The sequence below is a fragment of the Manis javanica genome, chromosome X, assembly GCF_040802235.1.
Source record: "Manis javanica isolate MJ-LG chromosome X, MJ_LKY, whole genome shotgun sequence".
NCBI lineage: Eukaryota > Metazoa > Chordata > Mammalia > Pholidota > Manidae > Manis > Manis javanica.
Genome location: NC_133174.1, coordinates 67,043,472 through 67,065,443, shown reverse-complemented (window position 1 = coordinate 67,065,443; position 21,972 = coordinate 67,043,472). Strand labels below are relative to the sequence as shown.

Here is a 21,972-nt window from a genome sequence, read left to right as displayed (position 1 = left end):
GATGGCCAACAGACACATGAAAAGGTGCTCAGCATCACTAATCATCAAGGAAATGCAAATCAAAGCCACAATAAAGTATCACTTCACACGTCAGATAGGTTATTATCAAAAAGACACACAAAAAATAAGTGTTGGCAATTTATATATATATATATATATATATATATATATATATATATATAAAGTATCTATTATAGGTTTCACAACTTGTGACAACACGGATGGAACTTGGGGGTGTTATGCTAAGTGATGTAAATCAGAGAAAAACAAATACCAAACGATTTCACTTATATGTGGAATCTAAAAAATAAAACTAATGAAAAACAAAACAAAACAGAAGCCAATTCATAGATACAGGTAACAAACTGTTGGGGAGAGGTTAGGGGGATGGACAAAATAGATGAAAGGGATTAAGAGATACAAACTTTAAATTATAAAATCACTAATTTGGGGGATGTAATCTACAGTATAGGGAATATAGTCAATAATATTGTAATAACTGCATGGTGACAGATGGTAACTAGATTTATCATGGGGATCACTTCATAATGTATAAAAACTTTGAGTCATTACGACGTACACCTGAAACTAATAAGATATTGTATGTCAATTATACTTCAATAAAAAGCTGCAGATTTTATAGCAGTGCTTTCTAGCTTTGCCCCTTTAAGCATACATAGCTTATCTCTATATAATACATTTTTTCTTCACTTATTTTTTCTGTAAGTTTACTATTTTGTAGTAAAGACTACCAAAAAGGATATCTCATTTTTATTTATATTTATGTAATGCAACAATTTACTTGAAATTCATAGTCATAGAATATGGTTCAAAAGTGTTTGGTAACAACGTTTGAAGGTTTAACTAATAGAAAGCAGAGGGAGCATTTAAGTAATGAGTAGCCTTTCTCATTATATATGACATCATTTTTTCTTCTGATTTATATAAATTGTCCAAACATGAAATGTTTGTAGAGCTCAATACAGATGTGAATAAATTCTGAATAATTCCTTAAGTAAATCTGCACCTTCAAAGTGAGTAATAATTCATTAATGTGGATGTATTTTGATATAATTTTTTATAAATTGAAGTCATTCTGACAGAAAATCTTTACTTCTTTTGTATATGAAAAGAATTATTGTCAACATTTCCATATTAGTGGAAGTATCAATATAAGTGTATGTGTGACACAGAGTATATGGTCTACATAGCTAATTTTAATGCTTCACAATCTTTTGCAGCAATAATTCATTATAAAATTGTTTTGTGATTACATTAAACCCTTTTGTTAAAACAAAAATTAGTATTGATATTCATTCTTTGAATGTTTGGTATAATTCACCCATGAAGCCATATAGTCCTTTGCTCTTCTTCATTAGTAGGTTTTTGATTCATTCAACCTGCTTATTTATTGGTATTTTCAGGATTTCTGTTTCTCCCTGACTCAACTTTGGCAGATTGTATGTTTCTAGGAATTTATAACTTTCTTCCAAAGTATCCAATTTTTTGGCATATAATTGTTCATTACAGTCCATTATGATCCTTTTTATTTTAAGTTGATAACAGTTTAACCTCAATCCCATACAAATATACTATAGTCCTATTACTCCCCACACACTTTCTGTTCTGGTAGTCAGATTTTGTTTCTTTTTATTTTTGTATTCATTAACAAATTTTTATTTAACTTTTATATTAAGGTTCAAAGTAATTTGCACACTACCATTAACATTCTTAATTTAATCTGTATTTTTATATATATCTACCTTCACCAGTGAGATTTATTCTTTCAAATGCATTCATGTTGATATTTAGCTTGATTTTGTAGTAAGATGCTGTAGAATGACTACTTGTCTTCTCTGTGTTACACAGTCCTCCCCATGCCCCTGCCCACATTATACATGCTAATCATAATGCCCCCTTTCTTTTTCCCTGCCCTTATCCCTCCCTTCCCACCCATCCTCCCCAGTCCCTTTCCCTTTGGTAACTGTTAGTCCATTCTTGGGTTCTGTGATTCTGCTGCTGTTTTGTTCCTTCAGTTTTACTTTGTTCTTATACTCCACATGTGAGTGAAATCATTTGATACTTGTCTTTCTCTGCCTGGCTTATTTCACTGAGAATAATACCCGCTAGCTCTATCCACATTGTTGCAAATGGTAGGATTTGTTTTCTTCTTATGACTAAATAATATTCCATTGTGTATATGTACCTTGTCTTCTTTATCCATTCATCTACTTATGGACACTTAGGTTGCTTCCATTTCTTGGCTGTTGTAAATAGTGCTGCAATAAACATAGGGGTGCATCTATCTTTTTCAAACTGGGCTGCTGCTTTCTTGGGGTAAATTCCTAGAAGTGGAATTCCTGGTTCAAATGGTATCTTCTTACATTTTTAAAAGATAGTTTTTCCAGCCATAGTATTCTTGTTTGGCAGTATTTTTATTTCAGTTTTTTGAATGTATCATCCAATTATCTTATGGCCTGCAATGTTTCTGCTGAGAAATCCACTGATAGGCCTATAGGTCTTCCCTTATATGAGTTGATTTTCTCTTGCTGCATTCAAAAGCTGATTTCTCTTGCTTTTGGTTAATCTTGTTTGGGGATTTTTTTTAGCTTCATGAATGTGGTTGTCAATTTCCGTAGCCAAAATATGGAACACTTCATGAATTTGTGTGACATTCTTGTGCAGGGGCCATCATTATCTCCTTTATATAGTTTAATTTTAGTGTATGTGCTGCTGAAGTGAGAGCATATTAGTTTTAGTATGTTTATTTATATATCTTTCCATTATTTCTTTAGGCAAATACAAGCAAACTTGAATTTTTTATTTTATTTACTAATGGGGATATTATTTTATTCCCATTTTATACAAAAATAGCATACTATATACATTGCTCTATAATTTACTTTTGTCATTTGATATATCCTGGAGTCTTTGAAGTACATTGGGGTATTCCTTTTCATGTATTAATAGTGTAAATATACTCCATTCTGTGGATGAAGCATGGCTAAGTTCACTAGCTCACCATAGTTATCCACTGAGTTGTTTCCTGTCTGGCTGTCACAACCTTGCTATAAATAACCTTACACATATGTTGTGTGATGTGTGTTTGTGTGTATGTTCTGTAGGATTGTTTCCAGAAGTACCAATGCTAAGTCAAAAGACACATGCATTTAATATTTTGATAGATAATACCAAATTATACCCCATAAGTATATTGTTTTGCTTTACTCACCACTTATATATGTGATAACTATTTCCTCACCATATTGTAGAGTGTTTTTCAGTCCAAAAAGTAGTGGAATTTCTGTGTAGTTTCAATTTAAAATTCTATTATGAGTGGGGTTGAGCATCTCTCCATATTTTAAGGAGCATTATTATTTCTTATACTGTGAATTGTTTGTTCATGTTTTTTGCCTCTATTTAATTTTGTGTTGTTGTTCTTTGTCTTCCTGACTATGAGAAATTTTATGTTGGAAATATTAGGTCCCTTTCTATTACAGAATTGTATTTTCTCAGTATGTCATTTATCCTTGAATTTGCATAGTGTATTTTTTAAATGAAGATTTAAAATTTTTTCATATAGTCAATTTCATCAAAATATCTTTGGAATAAATTTTGTCATATAGATTGAGCTATGGATACAGTTTTGTTTTCCAAATCACTTCCCAGTTGCTTCAAAATCAGGTATGACAAAGTCAATTTTTGCTCACACTGTATCCATATGTATTTGTTTATATCCAGAATTTGCATTTTATTCAAATGGTTAGTCTGTCTCTGTTAGTATCAGTCTGTTTTAATTACTAAAAATTTATAGCCTGTTTTATTATCTAGTTGGGCTGTGTTTTGTATTCTTTTATTAAATGGTCATTCATTTGAGGCCACACGAGAAGACAGGAGAGGCTCAGAAAAACACAAAGTTTATTATACTCACAGATTCTAGACACAGAAGGTAAGGCATACATGCAGTGGCATATGGAAGAAACACCTTGGTATTCAGAACGCATAAGACAGGAGCAAAAGGAAAATTTAGGTTACTGCCTTTGTTGGAGTTTTTGAAGGAATACAAGGCAGGGAAAAAGGAACAGCTTAGAATTAGTTCAAATAATTTTAGTTGACTTTGCATTATAGTTTTCCCTAGTTGCATGGCACCTGTCTCTGGGATACTTAAGGCAGAGGAATAAATCCTCCAGGTGTGTGTGAGCCAAATAGAGGCAGTATGACTATGATCTGGTTAATTTGTGTATCAAAATATGTTCTCAGATGAGCCCTTTGCTATCTCTAAAAATCGGCTAGCCCCAGGAAGGGAAGCCTACCCCAGCAAGAAGGTCAAAATATCATGTCAGAAAACTTTAAAAAATTTCCGTCCAGGCTGGTGTCCCTAATAGTTCTCCCTTTTCATCATTTTTATGACTATTTAAAAATCTTAAATTTACATAGAGTAAAATGTTCAGATTTTAAAGTATGGAATTCAGTGAGGTCTGAAAGTTACATATGTGCACCTTTGTAATAAATAACTAAAGGTATAGAAAAACCTTATCACTAATTAACTTCCCTCATGGCTTTTTCCAGTCAATCCCCAGGCCATGAGAGACAATCATCTTTCTACATTTTTTCACCATAAATCAGTTTTGCCTTTTCTAGGGATTATTATAAATGGAAGTATATAATATGTATTTTTTGTTTCTGGCCTCATTGACTCAAAATATTTTAGATAGTCATTCATATTTTTGTATTGTGTATATTGTTTTTATTTATGAGTACTATTACATTTAATAGACATATCACAATTTATTTACCCCTTCACCTGTTTAAGGACATATTGATTGTTTACAGTTTTTAGCTACTTTATATAAAGCTGCCTTGAACATTATCAAACAACTCTTTTTGTGGGCTTATATTTTCATTTCTCTAGGGTGAGTTTCTGGGCCATAAAAAAAATGTCTCTCTTTCTCCCTCTCTGTGTGTGTGTATATATATATATATATATATATATATATATATATATATATATATATATATACAGAATTCAAGGTGCTGGAACAAGTGGTAAAAATATCTGCTAATCAAGAAAGTTAAACTTAATCTTCTTGAAATACCAGTTCTTCACATTAGGCATTAAATACATATTTGTTCCATGAATTCTCTTTTCCAGTTTTTTTATTTTGAGAAAGCCCTTTCCCCTGCTAGTGTAAATGCCTTACTTTACTCAATTCACATGTTGGCTAATGCAGACTCCTGTCTTCTCCTGCCTCTATTTCACCCATTGTGCCTTAGTGGTAAATGGGTTTTGAGTCAAACAGGCTTGGGATTGATTCTTAGCTCTATTACTTACTAGTTGGGTGACATGTACAGCCTATTTAAACTGAGTTTTACTGAAAACAATACATACATTATAACACTTTTCTTGAGGCTTAAATTACATTCATTTACTCATTTTGTGAATATTTGCTGAGGGTCTACTATATGACATTTGGTGCTGTAGGCGCTGGAGATATTGTGAGAATAAGGTTGACAAGGTACCTGCTTTCATGGAGCTGATAAATGAATACATAAACCATACAATTTCAGATATAGGTAAATGCAATGAAGGCCATGCAATAGATGATATGGTGAAAAATAACTATAGATAATATCACTTCAGATTGTATGGTCATAGAAAAATCTGAAATTGAGACATTTGACCTGAGGTCTGAAAGAAGTGAGAGAATAAGTCATAGGAATAGTTGTGGAGATCAAATTTCAGGAAAAGAGGGTTTCTAGACAGGGGAAACTGAAATGTGTAGATTGTAGATTGTAGATTGTAAGGAAGGATTTGGTTTGTTACAGGAATAGAAGGAAGACCAATGTGTCTGGAGCACAGTGAGATGGAGAAAGATACGATATGACATTGGAAAGTTTATCAACAGTCAAGTTACATAGGGTCTTATACAACATGGTAAGTAGCTTGGGGTTTTATTCTAAGTGCAATAAAAAAGGTATGTACTCTGCCATGGGTTTTTAATAAATGTTAATCATGTTGCCACATTCTCTTATTAAAATACCTTAGTATTTATAGTATATAGAAATAAACTATAAAGAGTATTCTCTACCACTTCAAACATTGTTTTATAATGGAACTCTGTCTCCTTGATGCAAGCTCTATATCACCGCTGGCTTCAAATTTAATGCTGAGTCTCAATTGATTCATTATTGCTTGCAAAACCGCAAACCACTCATTTCAAACTTGAATTCGATGTTATCTCTAGTATGTTATTAAAACATCATTTATTAACTCAGGAATTCAATCAACATTTGTTAAAAACATATCACATACCAAACATCAAGCTAAGCACTGGGGACACAATGTGAAATATGTCAGATACAGTTCCTCCTCAAACTAGAAGATGTATAAGCATAAGTCATAGAATAATTCACATAGTCTGCCAAGTTACATACTTTCTCAGGTTTTTTGGTTTAGAGCTAAATATACCTTTAAACAGAAAATAAGTTGAAAATTATACTCCTAAACATAGCTCTAATCAGCACTGGTGTTTCAATTTTTGAAAACTTTTTAACTAATGACAGATAAGAAGTGAGGCATATGGGCAAGAGTAAACCTATTTCTAGTGGTAGGAGTCTAGGTTAGTGCATCTCCAACTATCTGTAATGAACAATTCATTTGTTTGTTTGTTTATAAATATTTGAAAATTTCAATCCCATTTGGATTAATACTTTTGTAAAATATAATGAACATAATTTAAAGTAATAGTCCCACTTTTAGATGTTGCAGCAATGCCAAATTTCTACAAGTTTTTAAACACTTTCTCAGTTTCAGTATTGAGTTAGTGGACCACTAATAACCTGTTAACCTACTTGCAATGGTTACAGACCACATTTTGTGGAACATTGAACTGAGGGAGAAGGCAAGGTGCATTCTACAGATGAAGTGGTAGTGGAATATATATTATAACTGAAACATTAAGGTCCTTTAATGAAAGGAAAATAAGAAATTATAATTAATGTAGTAGATATAAAGTTTACATAAATCAGATAATTCATTTATATAACCATTCAATAACCATCTATTAAATACCCTAAATATGCAGTCATAATCTTGAGGGCAGGAATGGAATTTTATTTATCCATTTCCAGTACTTTGCACAGTGTCGGGTACTTTCTCAGTGTTTGAGGAATTAATTAATAGGATTATAAAGATAGTTGGCACTTAACATCCAAATCTGTTTCAAAATTAGGATATTTTCAGATTTGTGAATGACAAGAGCTAATCTTCAAGCATTTAAAATACGACGTATTTTAGACTTATTGAAATCTATGGTCTCTATTTTGTGAAAATAGTACATGTATTCAACAAAAGTAAATAAAACAAATAAAAGTATTCAAAAAAAAACAAATAAAAGTATTCAAAAAATAAATAAACAAATGACACAGCTTCTCCTACAGGTAACAAAAATGACTCATTAAAAATAAGTCACATTACTTCCTCCCAAATTAACATAACTTAAGTACTCTATAAATATCTATACTTACAAACTTACAGTAAACATAGAATTTCACAATATTTGAAATTTGAGTCCTAATAAATTAAGATCCTTATCTATTTCACAGTCATATAATCTTTTCTGTCCCATAAATATTTGTGAAAACAGTAAGGACTTTGGATTTAGATGTTATATTAAGACTTCAATCTGTTTGTATAATTACAGTGTCGGCATTATATTTTTAGCACAAATCTCCCCTTCTTTTCTTGCATGTGCAAAAAGCAGTTCTGATCGTGAAAGAACAATGAATTGGCTTTCAGTGGTACCAGTTTCCAGTCTGGCTTTTTGAATGACTGGTAACCTAGGCCAAAACACATAAAGTCTCTAGATCTTAATTTGTTCACTTTTAAAATGAGAGAATTAAAGTGTTCCCTAAGGCCCCATTCAATATTAATATTAGTTCATTAATTCTGTAGATGATTCAACAAATATTCTTTGAACACTCATTGTGGCAACACACCAATCCAGGCACTGTCAGGAGTAGTGAATAAAAAAATCACCTTACCTCAAAGAGCTTATTGCACTATAATTGGGTAAAAAGATAATAATCAAATGGATATAACTATATCGCATGGAGATAAGTGCTTGAGGCCAAATAAAATAGGGTAGAGCATCAAAAGTAATGAAGGCCTATGTGAAGAGGTGACACTTGTGCAAATAAATGAATGAAATTTTTATTTTAATTTAATTGTACATTTACTTGCAGTTGTAAGAAATAATATGGAGAAATCTATGTATCATTTATCTAATTTCCTCCAATGGTAACATCTTGCAAAACTATGGTGTAACATTACAACCATGATAATGACATTTATACAATCCATCTATCTTTATGAGATTTCACAAGTTTTATATGTGCTTGTTTGTGTATGCATATATGTGTATGTGTGTGTAATTTCTATGCAATTTTATCACATATGTAGGTGATCACCACCATTGTCAAGATACAGAGTGGTTCAATTACCACAAGAATCTCTACTGCTTCCTTTTTATAACTGTGCCCAGCTCCTCTACCCCCCATCAATGAAGTCATACTGCATGTAAGCTTTTGGGATTAGCTTTTTTTCTTATTCACCATAAATTGCTGGAGATTTATCCAAGTTGCTGCAATTGTTCATTTTTTATAATGCTGAATAGTATTCTATGATATAATTACCACAGTTTATTTAGCATTCACCCATTGAAGGAGTCTTGTATTGTTCCCAGTTTTTGATAGAGCATGATGTCAGTAAGCTAGCAAACCAGAAAGATATAAGCCGTGATTGCCTCCACAGATACACCAACAACACAGACTGACTAATATAACTTTGTGGACACTTTGAAAACCAGTCAAAAGTCTGCAAAAACCAAGCAAATGAACCAATCAAGAAAATGTCACACTCAAAATGGTAGGGAATTATGTGGCATTTACCTCACCCTTTCCCTACTCCTCCCTGGTATGACATACTGGAGAAGAAATCCAATTCCTTTTACCTCTCTTGATATAGATGAAAAAGAATGGAACTCATGTGTAGTGTTCTGGCCTGTTTGTGGGCTGCCTGAGTGATTGTCTCTGCATTTCTGCCTGAGATTGCAGATGGGATCAGCAACATAGTTTGGAGCTCAGGATTAAAACGTAGACGGAAGTGGCAGATATTGTGGCATATGAAAATGTCAGGAAGACTACGGGAGCAAGAGATTATGGGAAGAGGAATACAATAGAAAATCTAAGGTCGTGAGAAGCAGGGATGAGATACTAAAGTAAATTCAGACATTAAAAAACAGCCATGCATAGAGGAGAATTGGGACAAAAAAGCACACACACAATCCCAGAAAAGATGTATTCAGATAAAAGATCTGTGACTTTAAGCCTTCATGCGAGGCTGATTAGTGGAAGTCTTCACCCACACAGAGCCAGTCTACAAAGACTGGAAGACATTACTATTTTTTTCAGTACCTACTTTTCAACAGAAGATCACAAGGCATACAGAAGAGGAAATCATGGCCCATTCAATGGAATAAAGTTAATTTCCAGAAACTGACCCTAAAGAAGCAAACTTTAATCTTAGTAGAAAAACACTTTTAAAGAACTGTTTTAAATATGCTCAATGAACTAAAGGAAAATAGGGGCACAGGACTAAAGGAAATCAGGAAAACAGTTTAGGAACAAAATGAAAATATCAACAAAGATAAATAATTGAAAAGAACCAAATAGGAATTATGTAGCAGAACATTGTAACTGAATAAAAAAATCCCCCAGAGAGGTTCAAAATAGACTCTAACAAGCAAAAGAAAGAATTGTTGAAGACAGAACAATTGAAATTATCAAGTCTTGGGTGTAAAAAGGAATAAGAATGAAGAAAAGTGAACAGAACCTAAGGGACTTATGGGACAGCATTAAGAGGAGTAATGTAAGCATTACTGACATCTCATAAAGGAGATGAGATAAAGAGAAATAGATTATCTTAAAAAATAAAGGCCCAAAATATCCCGTTTGTTGAAAGACATGAAAATATCGATATATAAATACCAGAAGCTTACCAAATTCCAGGTAGGTTAAACCCTGCAGAAATTTTGCAAGCCAGAAGACAGTGGGGTAAAATATTGAAAGTGATGGAATATGAAAACTGCCAAAAAATTCTCTATGGTGTAAAATGGTTTTTCAAAAATAAGGATAAAATTAAGATGTTCTCACACTTTAAAAAAGCTGAAGGAGTTCATTACCACTAGACATATCCTACAAGAAACACTAAATGCTCGAGTTCTGTGAGTTGAAATGGAAGGACAAAAGACAGTAACTTGAAACCATACAAAAATATGAAGTTCTCTGGTAAAGGTAAGTACATGGAGTTGATAATGTGGGTAATGAGGGAGGATATATATGTGAAGGGGTGGGAGTAGTGGGGAAATATCTGTACCTTCTGCTTAATTTTGCTATAAACATAAAACTACTCTTAACAAAGTGTATTCCAAAGAACATTGTTAAAAATGATATAGAGAAATTGGAACTTTGTGCATTGCTGGGGGGAATATAAAATGGTACAGCTACTATGGAAAACAACATAGTGGATTCTCAAAAAATTAAACATAGAATTAACGTGTTATTCAGCAATCTACTTCTGGGTATATATTCAAAAGAATTGAAAGCAAAGTCTTGAACAGATATTTGTACACCAGCATTCACAGAGCTTTATTCACAGTATGCAAAGTGTAGAAGCAACCCAATTGTCCATCAATGGAATGGGATAAACAAAATATGGCATATATATACATTATTCTATTATTCAACCTTAAAAAGAAAGGAAATTCTGACACATGATACATTAAGGATGAGGTACTTGGAGTACTCAAATTCACAGGGACAGAGAGTAGAATGGTGATTGCGAAGGGCTGAGAGTAGAGGGGAAAGGGGAATTATTTTTAAAGATTACAGAGTTTCAATTTCCCAAGAAGGAGAAAGTAGTGGATGGTGGAAAAAGAGATAGATGGTGCTGGTGTCTACAAAACAATGTGAATGTACTTAATGACTCTAAAGTGTATTCTTAAAAATAATTAAAGTGATACATTTTGTTATGTGTATTTTAACACAATTTAAAAAAGAATTAACATATGTCATTTATGTACAGGCTTTTGCATGAATATGTTTTCATTTTACTCAGATAAATCCCCAAGTCTGATTGCTTAGTTTTATGGCAATTGCATGTTAAGTTTTGTGAGAAACTGCCAAAGTGTTTACAGAGTGAACACTCTATCTTACATTCCCACAAATACAAGCATGACTTATTTATACACTTTCTCTGAATTCTTACTAGCATTTGGTGTTGTCACTATTTTTATTTTAGCCATTCTGATAAGTGAGTCATGATACATTTTTGTGGTTTTATTTTAAATTTTTTAATGGCTAATGAAGTTGACAATCTTTTTATGTGTTTATTTGCCATTTGTGTATTTTTTTAACTTGCTCCATGAAATACATTTGAGGAGAATAAAAATGCAAGCTACAAATTGGGATAAAATATTTGTAAATCATGTAACTGTCTGAGAAAGTCTTATCTAAATTTAATTTAGCAAACAATCAAATTATAATATGGGAAAAGACATGAAGCAACAATTCACCAAAGAAGACATACAAATGGATGATGCACTTTAAGTTTTATATATAGCAAGAGGTTTAGGTTTCCAAGATTTATTTTTGCCTTTGCTATGGATGTCCAATTGCTTTGAAACCATTTTTTGAAAGTCTGTCTCCCATTGAGTTGCTTCTGTATCTTTATAAAATTTCAACTGGGTATATCTTTGTGAATTTGGGTAGGCATATTCTGTTTCATTGATCTATGAGTCTATCCCTCAATCAGTACTACAATGTTTTGATTACTGTAGCTATATAGAAAGCCTTAATATCATATCGTTTCTCCCAAGTTATTCTTTTTCAGATTGTTTTCACTATTCTAGGGTTTATGGTACTTCATATAATTTTAGAATTAGCCAGGCTATGTATGTAAATAAATGAAAAAAAGCCCTTCTGGGATGTTGATAGGAATTAGTTATATATCAGTTTTGGAGAATTGGCACCTTTACTATGGTGAACATCATTATTTTTCCATACATTAGATATTCTATGATTTCTACATATTTATCTATGATTTATTAGCATTTTGTAAGTTTCAACATACAGATCCTATACATTTTAATTAAATTTATATTTAAATAATTTTCTCACAACAATTGAAAATGGTATCATGTTTTAAATTTCAGTTTCCATGTGTTCATTGTTAGTATATAGAAATGTGATTGATATTTACATATTGATCTTATATCCTGCCACCTTGGAGAATTTACTGAATAACTGAAAACATGTTTTGATAGATTCCTTGGGATTTGCTTTACAGATAATGATTCCTCCTGCAAAAAGTGCCTACTCTATAATTTTAATTTACATTCTGAATTCCTTTAATTTTTTTGGTTTTATTGCAGTGGGGAAACCTCCCAGTACTGCATAAAGTAAGAGCGGTTATGGTGGATATTTTTACTTTGTTCCAATCTTAAAGGTAGCCATTTTTCATCATTAAGTTTGGTGTCACTTATATTTCTTTTTGGTAGATGTGAGTTATCAAATTGAGGATTTCTTCTCTTACTTAAATGGCTGAGAGATTTTTAAAATTCACGAGTGTGTTCAATTTTGTCAAATTCTTTTTCTGCATCAATTGAAATCACATGGTTATTCTTTCTGACTTGTTAATATTGTGGATTACAGTGTTGATATTCAAATGTTGAGCCAAATTTACCTACATGGAATAAATATTTTTTTAAAATTTAAAAATATTTTTATTGGTGTAAAAATTATAATCTGAGATTTACCCTTTCGAAAAAATTTATTTGGTCACAGTGTATTTTTTTATACATTGTTGGTTTTGTTTTGCTACTATTTAATTGAAGACTTTTGCATATAAATTGATGAAAGATATTGGTCTGTAGTTTTTCTTTCAGGTTTTAGCACAGAAATTGTGTAAAATCCATATCAGTTCTTCAAATGTTGGGTAAAATTCTGCATCTAATTCATTGGGGACTGGATGCTTTTAAATTACAAATTCAGTTTCTTTAATGGCCATACAATTATTAAGGATATTTATTTCAACTTGGTTTACCCATGGTACTTTGTCATTTTTGAGAAATTGGCACATTTTTCCTAAGTTGTCAAATTTTTTTTTTCTTTTGGTGAAGATACAATGAGCCACTTTTTTTTTTATTAAGGTATCATTGATATACACACTTATGAAGGCTTCACATGAAAAACATTGTAGTTACTACATTCACCCATATTATCAAGTCCCCCCCACACCCCATTGCAGTCACTATCCGTCAGTGTAGTAAGATGCCATAGAGTCACTACTTGTCTTCTCTGTGCTACACTGTCTTCCCTGTGACACCCCCAACCCCATGTGTACTAATCATAATACCCCTCAATCCCCTTCCCACTCACTCCCCATCCACCCTCCTCCACCCCTCTTCTTTGGTAACTGCTAGTCCCTTCTTGGAGTCTGTGAGTTTGCTGCTGTTTTGTTCCTTCAGTTTTGCTTCATTGTTATACTCCACAAATGAGGGAAATCATTTGGCACTTGTCTTTCTTCGCCTGGCTTATTTCACTGAGCATAATACCCTCTAGCTTCACCCGTGTTGTTGCAAATGGTAGGATTTGTTTTCTTCTTATGGCTGAATAATATTCCATTGCATATATGTACCACTTCTTCTTTATCCATTCACCTACTGATAGACATTTAGATTGCTTCCATATCTTTGCTATTGTAAATAGCACTGCGATAAACATAGGGGTGCATATGTCTTTTTCAAACTGCACTCCTGCATTCTTAGGGTAAATTTCTAGGAGTGGAATTCCTGGGTCAAATGGTATTTCTATTTTGAGTTTTTTGAGGAACTTCCATATTGCTTTCCACAATGGTTGAACTAATTTACATTCCCACCAGCCTTGTAGGAGGGTTCCCCTTTCTCCACATCCTCACCAGCATTAGTTGCTCCTTGTCTTTTCAATGTTGGCCATCCTAACTGGTGTGAGGTGATATCTCATTGTGGTTTTAATTTGCATTTCCCTGACAATTAGCAATGTGGAGCATCTCTTCATGTGCCTGTTGGCCATCTGAATTTCTACTTTGGAGAAGTGTCTGTTCATATCCTCTGCCCATTTGTTAATAGGGTTATTTGCTTTTTGGGTGTTGAGGTGTGTGAGCTCTTTATAAATGTTGGATGTTAACCTCTTGTCAGATACATCATTTACAAATATATTCTCCCATATTGTAGGATGCCTTTTTGTTCTGTTGATGGTGTCCTTTGCTGTACAGAAGGTTTTTAGCTTGATGTAGTCCCATATGTTCATTTTTTCTTTTGTTTCCCTTGCCCAAGGAGATGCATTCAGGAAAAAGTTGCTTATGTTTACATTCCAGAGATTTTTGCCTAGTGTTTTCTTCTAAGAGTTTTATGGTTTCATGACTTACATTCAGGTCTTTGATCCATTTCAAGTTTACTTTTGTATATGGAGTTAGACAGTAATCCAGTTTCATTCTCTTGCATGTAGCTGTCCAGTTTTGCCAACACCAGCTGTTGAAGAGGCTGTCATTTCCCCATTGTATGTCCATGGCTCCTTTATCGTATATTAATTGACCATATATGCTGGGTTTTATATCTGGGGTCTCTATTCTGTTCCATTGGTCTATGGGTCTGTTCTTGTGCCAGTACCAAATTGTCTTGATTACTGTGGCTTTGTAGTTGAGCTTGAAGTTGGGGAGCGCAATCCCCTCAGCTTTATTCTTCCTTCTCAGGATTGGAGCCACTTTTCAATTTAAGCACTTTTTTACTTGCATGGACAAGAAGAACAAGCCAGCTCTTGTGATCCTTGTTCCACACACCAAAAAACTGACACTTTATATTCTTGTATATTCAGAGAATATTTCTGACAATTCACACAATAAGCTGGTAACAGCAGTCACCCCTGAGGAGTGAAGTTGATTGGATGGTGCTGGGGTGGAAATATCCTCTTGTTCTCTGGGATTTTGAGTCATGTGAATGTTAACCTGGAGATCAAGTAGGGGAAGTCTGGCTTCCAGGGTCCCTCAGGTTGTTGGCAGAAGTAATTTTCTTGTAGCCATATAGCTGAGATTCCCATCTTGCTATCTTTAGCTGGTGACCACTGTTAGCTTCTAGAGACCCCTTTTGGGTCCTTGCCATGTGGCTCTCTCCACAACATAGCAGTTTGCTCCTTCAGGGCCAACATGGGAGTGTCTGCTCTCAGAGCCAGCCACGTCCGCCGCGCGACCCCCGCCCCCAGGTGAGTCCGGACCAGCTTTGGCCTGGGGGCTCCCCGCGCCCCGGGACGCTCCCCGGGTCACGCCCTGGCTCCCCGCTCTGGAGTCTTTGTCCATCTCCGCCGGCAGCCTCTGGGACTCCTAAGTTGTCAAATTTATGGGCATAAACCCATAACATTTCTTTTTTACGTTTTTATTGACTGAAAATTGCAGTGATACACCTTGTTTCACTTCTGATATAAGTGATTTCTCTCTTTTCTCCTTTTAAATTTGTCAGTCTTGCTAGTGGTTTATTAATTTTATTCTTTTTTTCCCAAAATTCAGCTTTTCACTTTATCAATTTTCTGTTGTTTTCATGTTTTCAAGCTTACTTTGAAATTTACTTCCTCCATCCTTGCATTTCCTTCATTCTTAAGGATTTGGATGCATTTTGCTCTTATTTTTCTAGTTACATGAGGTAGGAACATAGTTTTTTTTTAAATTTGGTATCTATACTTTTACCTGAGGTAAGAATTTAGTTCTATAAATTTCCATTTCAGCATTGCTTAAAATGAATTATGCAAGTTTAAAAAAATCAAATTATAACACGGTATCTTTTTAAACATTCCAAAGTATATGTTTCAGTGCCATTAAAATAATTCACAAATTTGATGGAGTTCCACTTATTTATTTTTCCTTGTTATGCCTTTGCTTTTGGAGTCAGGTCAGAAATAAACATTGCCAAAACTGATGTCAAGGAACTTACTGCCTATGTTTTTTCCTACAATTTTATGGTTTTGGGTCTTAAGTTCAACTCTTTAATCTATAATGAGATAATTTATGTGTATGATGTATGATAGAGATCCAGTTTCATTCTTTTGAATATAGCTGTCAAGTTTTGTCAGCATCATTTATTGAAGATTGTCATTTCACGACTGTATATTCTTGGTTTATTTGTGGTAAATTAATTGACCATATATGAATGTGTCGATTTTTTTCTGTTATCTCTATTCTGTTCCATTGACCTATGTGTCTCTTTTTAGGCCAGTAACATATTGTTTCTGTTACTGTAGGCTTGTAAGAGAGTTTAGAATCTATAAGTGTGATGCCTCTAGCTTTGTTATTCCTTCTGAAGATTGCTTTGGCTATGCAGTGTCTTTTGTGGTTGCGTACAAATTTTAGCATTGTTTTTTTTTTCTATTTCTGTGAGAAATACGATTGGAATTTTCATAGCAATTGCATTGAATCTGTAGATTGCTTTGGGTGGTGTGGACATTTTAACATTATTATGATCCATGAGCATAGTACATCTTTCCATTTATTTGTGTCTTCTTCAATTGCTTTCAACAATGTCTTATGGTTTTTAGTGTACACATCTTTCACCAACTTGGTTAAATTTATTTCAAAGTATTGTATTTTTGATGCAATTTGTAATTGGGATTGTTTTCTTAATTTCTTGTTCTAATAGTTCAGTATTCATGTATAGAAACACAACTAATTTTTGTGTACTTATTTTGTACCCTGGAAATGCACTGAATATGTTTCTTAGTTCTAAACATTTCTTGGTGGAGTCTTCAGGGTTTACTATATATAATGTCACATCATCTGCAAATAGTGACAGTTTTACTTCTTCCTTTCTGGTTTGAATGTTTTTTACCTCTATTTCTTGCCTAATTGTCCTAGCTAGTGTTACTGGTCGAGGAGTTATTATTCTTCCCAGGGTTATGCCTTGGAGGCTATGAGGAATGAAGCCAGAAGACAAGAGTACAGAGAAACCAGAAAAGCTTTTAATGAGGAATGTAAAGGAAAGAAAAAAAACCCTCCTGTTAATAAGGAAGGGCTTCAAGGACAGATGCCATTAGGGCTGCAGTGTCTAGGGTTTATAAGCAAAAAAAATAAAATTTACATGACTGGCAGTGGGGCTTGTTCTTAGGGCTCAGCTGAGATCAAAAGAAAAACTCCCTTGTTTTTCAGGCTGAATTTTCTAGGTGTCCAGGATGTGGCTTCTTGTTTGCTGCAAAGACTTGATCCTAGGTCCTTCGTGACTGCAATTTACTGGGGCCTTGAAGTTTGACAGGGCCTTGAAACTCTATCTGTTTGTGTCTCATCTCACTAACAACTTCCTCAATACCCCCTCATAAGAGGTAACCCTAACTACCATTAGGGAGAAAGGCGAAGACTGCTCAAGCTGCTTCATGCTGAAAATGGGTGATGGCTGGGGAATAGCAGTGTGGGTTCACTCTCTGAGTGGCCTATTTGGTGGCCTGCAATAGAATATGTGAGAGATTGTCATATGGAGTTTCATTTGCATCACCATGTGGAGCTTGATGGACTCTAAATGAGTGGAGATTAAACTTAACAGCTAGGTTAAAAATGCAGGGTCCAAGCATAATGAGCAAGAAAGTCAATGCAATGGGACCTCAAAATGACAGGAGCAAATGAACAATTTTAGACTGGACAGAGTCCCACCAGGCAGATATTTTTTTGACCTTGGTGATAAATTGGTCTGAGCTTTAAGATGGGTGAGGATCTTTCTTCTTTTATTGATGTAAAAACAGCATTCTTTCTTGACGTATGTGCAAATGCCTCCCACTGACACAGTCAAGAGGTCCAGAGCCCTGCGATTTTGTAAGACCACCCCAGCCAGGGAATCAATTTGTCCTACCAGGTGGCAGATTCGCTCGGAAGTTTCCCTGAGGGTGTAAGCCAGCTGCTGTGACAAGTACACAGATATTCCTCCTAGGGTCTCTACCATCAATTTCAGAATGACAGTGACAATGGACATGAGTATGGGGTGAAGCCCTTGAGTTCTCTGGATCTGGGCTCTCACAAGATGAAACATAGAAATGTTCCCAGGTGTGTAGTCAGGGTAGGGACCCAGTAGGGCCAGTGAGCATCTCCCACACCACTGAGGTGGGAGCGTTAGCATGGCTATATCACAAACAGGGTGACAGGCAAGTTATTTTTGTAGGACCCTGACACTTTTTCCCAGATTAGATTAAGATCTAGACTGAGTTGGTCAGCTACAGAGGTGACTAGGCAGCTGGAGGGACATATCTTAAGAAAAAAAATCACTGTGCAGATAGCCATAGCCCTTGTGGGACGTTAATCTGAGTTCCATTACAGGTCACTTGGGACCACTCTGCTTAGCAGGAGTTGTTAGAAAAGGTTAAGAATCTGACCTTTTGGTGAATAGTCCAGCTTCTGAGAAATTGATCAAATTTCTGAGGGTCTTTGTATGACTCTTGGGCCTGGGAAGAGTTCCATCCCACTTCCTCAAACACTGTTGAGACATTGAAGAGGAAGTGACATTGTGATACCTAGAGGGACCCCAAGAATGGTGTGCTATTATAATTCTGACCAGGGCTTTAGAAGAAGATGGGGATTTTGCAGAAACATTGAAGGTCAAGTTGTCTATCCAGGCTGGGCTGTGAGTGTGATTTTACAATGTTTATCCTGATAGTCTACTCCTCCAGTCCTCCACCCAGACCTTCAGAAAAACTTTTTCAATCACTTCATTAGGAAGGGATTCCTCAAACTCCATTTTAGGTGTCAGGGAGAAATTTACCTCACCTCAGTCAGAGAAGAGAGTGATTGTACCTTCCCACATAGCCTTCCCACATATCCAGCAGTCAGATTGAAAGCAGTTGCTATAAGTTGTGCCCACTCAAGAACTGGAGTTACTGGGTTTACTGCTGCCAGGAGGGGCATCAATAAGGAGAGGGTCAATAAATAGTAGTAATAGCAGATTTAAGGTTATTGCTTATACTTTAAACCCAGCAGGGGCAGAAATACTGCCAGCTAATGGGAGGTGGATCATAGTAACACAGGACAATAAGGAAAATGACAAGTCCTTCTCCCATAATGATGCCAAAAACGAACCATGACTCTGGAGTCACGGAGTACTTATCTTAGGCATCTATCACTTAAAAAGATACTTCAGATCTTTTACAGGCTCACAGGAATAATGGGGTAGGGAGTTCTCCTCATTCAGAGTGGTGCTTGCTTTTTCTGACACCCAGGGCTTTAGTTGGGAGTAATGTATCGAAGATTCATGTCCCATTACATTTGCTGCAGTCGGAGTGGAGAGAATTATTGTATTCAGTCCTTCTCAGATGGGGGTGAGAGAAGGACTGGTAGAGGGCACCATCTTAACTAAGACTAAGTCTCCTGGCTCAAAAGGAGGATTTACTTCTTTACTTTCTTGAGCTCCTTCCAGTTTCTGAAGGATTTGTTAGAATTGGGCCAGGGTGATGACTTGCCTTACTTGTGAAGCTGTCTCTGTGCCAAGGAGGAGGTCATTGGTCAAGAAAGGCCTACTATACAGCAACTCAAAGGGACTAAGACCTGCTCACTGAGGGGTATTTCTGACTCATAGGAGTGCAATGGGAAGGAGGGCAATCCAAGGGAAATTGATTTCCTGAGTCAGCTTCCTTAGGTGTCATTTTAGAATCCCATTTGCTTTCTCTACCTTGTCTGAGGATTGAGGTCTCCAAGAGCAATAGAGGTGGTACTGTATTCCCAGAGCTGAAGAGACTTCCTCACTTTGAAGGCTCTTGGGCAGTCCAAACTGAGGATGAATTCATTCACCAAGGTCCGGACTACTTCCTTCATTTTTCAGTCCTCTTGGGGAAGGCTTCTATCCACCCAGTGAACATGTCCACCCACACAAGTACATATTGAACTCCCTTAGCCTTCGGTATATGTGTGAAATCAGTTTGTCAATCCCCCCCTGTGTATATCTCAGTCCTTTGCATCACTGCCAAGATTAATTGATGGCTGATGGGATTGTTCTTTTGACATACCTCAAAGGAGCTTGTTATCTGTTTAATTGTTTCTCAAAGTCCTGTTCCCAAAAACAGTCTGTCAGATAGGAGGCCCCATCCCTCACCAGACGGAAAGACTGGTGAAAGATTTTTTAACAACTTTCACCTGTTAGCTGTTGGTAAGAGAAGTTTTTCTACTTTATTTTGAAATCACCCTAGGGACTGAAAAATCAACCCATCTTTGAGGGCCATATCTGTCTTTTGTTATGAATACTGAGGTTTGATTTGATTTAGGGCATGCTTCCAAAAGAGGGTGCTATAGTGATGGTAGACTGTGTTGTTTGGGCTGCCTCTTGGGTTGCATAGTTGGCCTATCAGTTTCCCTCTGATACCTCATCCACTCTCTTCTGATACCCCTGATAATGTGTAACAGCCACTTCCTTGGGAAGGAAGACAGTGCAGAGTAGCTGGTCAGATTCATGATGACATTTAATAGGTGACACATTTGCAGTGATATAATTTATTTCTTTCCAAACAGTGGCATGGGCATGGAGGACTAGGGAAGCATATTTAGAGTCAGGGTACATTTAGCCCTCTGCCCCTTACTCATTTCTAGGGCTCTAGTTATAGCTATTAACTCTGCCAACTGTGTGCTGGTTCCTGGAGGAAGAGAACCCTCAATGGTCTCAGTAAGAGATATTACTGCATATGCTGCCCTCTGGGTTCCCAATTACACAAATGAACTCCCATCTGTAAACATAGTTAGGGCGGAGAAGCCAAGATGGCAGTGTGAGTAGGAGAGCAGAAATCTCCTCCCAAAAACATATATATCTTTGAAAATACAACAAATACAACTATTTCTAAAAGAGAGACCAGAAGATACAGGACAACAGCCAGAATACATCTACATCTGCGAGAACCCAGCACCTCATGGAGCAGGTAAGATACAAGCCACAGCCTGGTGAGACCCAAGTGACACCCGTACCACAGCTCCCCGGTGGGAGGAGAGGAGTTGGAGTGGGGAGGGAGAGGGAGCCCATGACTGCTGAATACCCAGCCCTAGTCATCCACACTGGGAGCGCAGACATACAGTGCATGGTGTGTTGGATACTAGGGAAATGGGACAGTAAAATCTGCAAGTGGGTTCCCATACTGGAATTCCTGGGACAAAAGAAAAACGAGTGCTTTTTGAAAGTCTTAAAGGGACAGGAGCCTTACAGCTGGACAGAAACATCCAAGCACACACAACCCAGCAGCTGGGAATACTGGGGAACTCTGGGGGAATTAAGCCCCTGGGCAGCAAGGCAGCTCTGAGGCCCCTCATGGCGATAAACAGCCTCCCACCTGTTCCCCCTATGGCATACCCCACCATAGCAGAGCAGCAGCCTAAAAGTGGCCATGCCCACAGCAACCATGCAGAGCTTACACCACAGTGGCCTGAGCAAGAATCAGAGACACCATCTGTGTACAACTGCACAGCACAAGATGCTAGGGGTTGCCGTTCTCCCAGGAAAGGAGGGCCAGGAGAAAGTGGAAAGGGACTTGGTTCTCCCAGATCACACACACACCAACTGCCTATGACTACCTCTATCGCCATGAAAAGGCAGAAGAATTTGATTCAGACCAGAATAACCAAGACATCCTCCCCTGAGAGGGAATCTGGGGAGATAGATTTAACCAATCTTCCTGAAAAAGAATGCAAAATAAAGGTCATAACCATGCTGATGGACTTGCAGAGAAATATGCAAGAATGAAAGAGGGAGAATACAGAAATAAAACAATCTCTGGAAGGACTTAAAAGCAGAATGGAAGAGATTCAAGAGGTCTTTAATGGAATAGAAATCAGAGAACTGGAATGCAGAGAAGCTGATGCACAGAGAGATAAAAGGATCTCCA

At 36.0% G+C, this 21,972-nt stretch overlaps 1 non-coding gene across 1 annotated transcript; it reads right to left on the bottom strand.

The window, feature by feature from the left end:
• Positions 1-2,640: 2,640 nt before the first annotated feature.
• LOC118972944 (U6 spliceosomal RNA) lies at positions 2,641-2,748 on the bottom strand. Its single transcript, XR_005062100.1, has one exon. It is a non-coding gene; the product is annotated as a U6 spliceosomal RNA (small nuclear RNA).
• Between the last annotated feature and the right edge of the window lie 19,224 nt (positions 2,749-21,972).